Source organism: Salmo salar, chromosome 16 (genome assembly GCF_965601325.2).
Source record: "Salmo salar chromosome 16, fSalSal1, whole genome shotgun sequence".
NCBI lineage: Eukaryota > Metazoa > Chordata > Actinopteri > Salmoniformes > Salmonidae > Salmo > Salmo salar.
Genome location: NC_138306.1, coordinates 44,902,364 through 44,907,589, shown reverse-complemented (window position 1 = coordinate 44,907,589; position 5,226 = coordinate 44,902,364). Strand labels below are relative to the sequence as shown.

The 5,226-nt window shown below is 38.5% G+C and overlaps 1 non-coding gene across 1 annotated transcript; it reads left to right on the top strand.

Annotated features, from left to right (window-relative positions):
- Positions 1–688: 688 nt before the first annotated feature.
- Positions 689–3,750, top strand: LOC106573917 (uncharacterized). The gene is made up of 5 exons (XR_014380911.1): positions 689–828; positions 995–1,108; positions 1,289–1,453; positions 2,845–2,961; positions 3,125–3,750. It is a non-coding gene; the product is annotated as an uncharacterized LOC106573917 (transcript).
- Positions 3,751–5,226: the final 1,476 nt, after the last annotated feature.

The following is a 5,226-nucleotide window of genomic DNA, read 5'->3' as shown; positions in this document are numbered from 1 at the left end:
ATCGTTGCCTCTGATTGAAGGTCCTATAATTAGGGGTGTGTTTGTATTGTGGATTGTGGGTAGTTGTTTTGTGCTTGTCACATGACAGAACTGTTAGTGTTGTTTCTGTTAATTGTATATGTGTTTATTTTGTTTCTACTTCTTATATATTAAAAAGAGAAGATGAGTATACACTTCCCTGTTGTGTCTTGGTCCTCCACACACGACAATCGTGACACAGTCCCTGCCGATGACAAGCATACCCATAACATGGTGCTGCCACCACAATACTTGAAAATATAGGGGGTTTCACTCTGTGTTCTGTTGTATTAGATGACACAAGACTGAAGTTTTTCAATTTAGACCATAAAGTGTATGTCTTTGCTGTGTTGTTTCGCAGTATTACTTAACAGCCTTAATGCAAACAGAATGAATGATTTGGAGTTTATTTTTTTTAGCACAGGCTCCCTTCTTTCTCTTTGTCATACAGGCCAGCAATGTGGAGAGGATGCGATGTTGTTAATCGTCTCTGTTTTCAAGTATTGTGGTGGTAGCATCATGTTATGGATCATAATCACTTATGTTAGCAAAATAACTTATGTTCCCAAGGCACATGAGTGGGGAAACTTGTTAAACATGAAATGCAGTAACATTGCTGACATTACCACATCCTGCCCTACCTTGGATGATGGGTTTATAAGGAAGGACCTGTCTCCCAGCCCAGATACCACTGCTGTTCATCTGCCTGTCTACCAGACCAGCGTACCACTGCTGTTCACCTCCCTGTCTTTCTTTCCATAATGAAGCTTATCCTGACTCTCTCTCTCATCTGCACTCTCTTCTGCTCAGGTAACACCTCTGACCTCACACTGAGATGGGCATACAGTTTTTTTGGACTGCATCACTCCCAAATGTCTATGTTAATATTTCAACATAGCTAAATTGCTTGTACAGTATATTACTCAATTGTCTTATTTAATGTGTATGTATTTTTGTTTATTTTCTTGTTTTTCAGTTGAGATGCTGCAGTGTTTCAAATGCATTGGTGAAGAATGTACAAACTCATCTTTAGTCAACTGTCCAGCCATTTCCAACAAAACATGTCTCACTGCAAACCTAAGGGCAAAAGGTGTGTTTAGAGTTTGTTATCCACTTCACGATAAAGCTTCAAGACCAATTAAATGATGCCATTAGCTTCCTCATGAAGGATGTTTTGAACCCTCCTGTCTCTATGCTACTATTTCAATACATTCTATTCTAAATTGCTCTCTCTTTCTTTGGTTTTGTAATGGATCTGTTACTGGTGAAGGTCTCATCAATGTCACCACGGTAGTCAAGGGGTGTTCACCAACCTCCAACTGCGGATCTCCTCTGAACAATGGAACCACAGTGTCAGTGAACCAGGGCTTCTCATACACTGCCTTTAACTTGCTCTGCTGTAACACCGATGGGTGCAACAATCAAACTCAGCCTGGTAAGAGAACTGTCTTTTACCTAAATTAGGATTGTGTTTTTTAAAGGTCAAATGCAGCCGTTTTTATTTCAATATCAAATCATTTCTGGGTAACAATTAAGTATCTTACTGTGATTGTTTTCATTTAAAATGGTCAAAAAGAAACAAAAGTAGCTTCACAAAACAGGCTGAAATTTCAAGTGGTCTTTTCAAACAGCTCTTACATTAGTAGGTCATTATCATAATTTTCACAATTTCATATTATTATGCCAACCTCATAGTGTGGAAAGATATATAAAATTCAGGAAAATCACGTTTTTGACTGTACTGGGCCTTTCAACAATGTATTTGATGTCCGGATTTCAGTTGTCATAGTTTGAATAAATATACAGTGAGCTCCAAAAGTGTTGGAACAGTGACACATTCTTTGTTGTTTTTAACTATGAGGTTAAAGTGCAGACTGTCATCTTTAATTTTAGGGTATTTTCATTTTGAAATTACAGCACTTTTTGGGGGACCAAAAGTATCAAAGTTGTCAAAAGTTTAGTATTTGGTCCCATATTCCTAGCACACAATGATTACATCAAGCTTGTGACTCTACGAACTTGTTAGATGCATTTGCTGTTTGTTTTGGTTGCGTTTCATTTTATTTTGTGCCGAATGGAAATTAATAGTGAATCATGTATTGTGTCATTTTGGAGTCACTTATTGTAAATAAAAATAGAATGTTTGTAAACACTTCTATTTGAATGTGGACGCTACCATGATTACGAATAGTCCTGAATGAATCATGAATAATGCAAATGCATCCAAAAAGTTTGTAGTCACAAGCCTGATGTAATCATTGATTGCTAGGAATATGGGACCAAATACTAAACTTTTGACAACTTTGATACACATAAGTGAATTTGTCCCAATACTTTTGGTCCCCTAAAATGAGGGGGACTACAGTATGTGCAAAAAGTGCTGTTCTTTCTAAACGATTAATGTGACATGGATTAAAATACCCTTACCTTAAAGCTGACAGTCTGCACTTTAACCTTACAGTCATTGTATCTCACCACTGTACCTTTGGCTCTGTATCTCAGGAGACAGGTTAAATAAGGATTTTTAAGCCTTGAGGGGGATGCAACTCAATATTAGGAAGGTGTTCCCAATGTTTGGTATGCTCAGTGTACACAATCCATGTCTAAACTGTCTCAAGGCTTAAAAATAATTATTTAACCTGTCTCCTCCCTTTCATCTACAATGACTGAAGTGGATTTAACTAGTGACATCAAAAAGGGATCATAGCTTTCACCTGGATTCACCTGGTCAATCTACTGTATGTTTTGTATACTCAGTGTATATGACCACTGAATGTGGAATACATACTGTATACACAAATATCCATCTCTGTTCTCTTCCTACAGCCCCCAATTCGCTGGCTAATGGAAGACAATGTCCCTCCTGCAGCAGCTTCCAAGACACGGTGTGTAACAGCACTGTGGCCTGCCTGGGTGTGGAAGACCAGTGCTTTAGCGGCAGTGGTGAGTTGTCTTTGTTTATTTTCAAGATACAAAACCTCATCACATTTCTTCATCTCTAGATAATCTTCTGCTCTTCATACAAATCAGCTATTATTGTTGAGCTTTTAGTTGTTTTACAAGAGATCTAAATGTTGGGATAACTACATGTTTCTATCTTTGACAGTAACACTTGGCTCTACCAATATTACTACGGTGAATCTCAAGGGCTGTACAACTTCCAACATGTGCAACTCTATTGATCAACTGCTGCCCTCAGTGAATCAACTGCTGCCCTCAGTGAATCAACTGCTGCCTTCAGTGAATCAACTGCTGCCCTCAGTGATTATCATGAGTGCAATCACGGCTGTGAATTTCACCTGTAAGACAGCTCCTGCAACTGTAACCACAGCCCCTGTAACTGTAACCACAGCCCCTGTTACTGTAACTACAGCCCGTGTAACAGCCACAGCCTGGTCAATCCGACTGAGCCTAGTCCCTCTGCTGCTGGGCCTCACCATCAGCAAACTTATTTGATATAAACAGAGATGAACATATCGGGACTCATCTGACAACATAATGCATTGATTAAAAAACAACAGAATGTACAATGATTTTCATGTATTGTGAAATACGCACTATAATTGAAATTCTGTTTGCTAGATGATGCCCAGTTACATTATATAGTGTGCTTGCTTGAGGAAATACTTTCTTATATATTACTCTGTATATTTTATAAAGTGTGATAGCTTGTAAGTTTAAAACAAGTCAATGCCAATAAAGTTTCTATCACTTTACCAAAATGGAAATAAAGTGTTATCTGATTGTGAACGTAAACAAATCACACAATATTTTTTATTAGGATTGTATGCTACTTTTTTAACAGATAGAGATAATAGCTATCTAACGCTCTTAAATCCATAAATAACAGTGTAAGGGAGAACCATGATCATACACAATGATTGTCACGACTTCCGCCGAAGTCGATACCTCTCCTTGTTCGGGCGGCGTTGCCGGTCTTCTAGCCATCATCGATCTACATTTCATTTTCCATTTGTTTTGTCTTGTCTTCCCACACACCTGGTTTCAATTCCATCACTACATGTTGTGTATTTAACCCTCTGTTCCCCCCATGTCCTTGTCCGGAATTGTTTATTGTAAGTGCTTGTGCACGTATGCTGGTGTGTGATGGGTTTTGTTACCCATTGTTCGTTTGTTCTATTTTACGGTGGTTTTTATTATTAACCTGTCTGGGCTAGGGGGCAGTATTTTCACCCGATTTAAACTGGTTACGACTCTTGCCCAGAAACGAGAATATGCATATAATTAGTAGATTTGGATAGAAAACACTCTAAGGTTTCTACAACTGTTAGAATGGTGTCTGTGAGTATAACAGAACTCATATGGCAGGCAAAAACCTGAGAAGATTCCAAGTAGGAAGTGGCCTGTCTGCGATTTTGTAGTTCTCCTTTTGCTTGTCTATCAAAACTACAGTATCCGTGGGGTTATGCTGCACTTTCTAAGGCTTCCATTGGCTCTCTAAAGCCGCCAGAAAGCGGATTGGGGCGTCTCATATCTCTGGGCAAAGTATAGTAACTCAGTTTATCAGTGGTCTGCCTGAGGACAAAGGGAATGGAAATGCGCGGTCACGAGACCTCGTCATTTTTTCTTTTCCTCTTTGAATGAATACAGTATTGTCCGGTTGGAATATTATCGCTATTTTACGAGAAAAATACCATAAACAGCGTTTGACATGCTTCTAAGTACGGTAATGGAACATTTTGACATTTTTTGTCTCGAAATGCGCTCGCGCGTTACCCTTTGGATAGTGACCTGAACGCACGAATAAAACGGGGTTATTTGCACATAACTATGGATTATTTGGAACAAAAACAACATTTGTTGTGGAAGTAGCAGTCCTGGGAGTGCATTTTGACGAAGAACAGCAAAGGTAATCCAATTTTTCTAATAGTAATTCTGAGTTTAGGTTGCCCCGAATTTGGCGGGTGTCAAATTAGCTAGCCGTGATGGCTGAGCTATGTACTCAGATTATTGCAAAATGTCCTTTCGCCGAAAAGCGATTTTAAAATCTGACACAGCGATTGCATAAAGGAGTTCTGCATCTATAATTCTTAAAATAATTGTTATGTATTTTGTCAACGTTTATGATGAGTAATTTAGTAAACTCACCGGAAGTTTTGGGTGGGAATGCTAGTTCTGAACATCACATGCTAATGTAAAAAGCTGTTTTTTGATATAAATATGAACTTGATTGAACAAAACATGCAT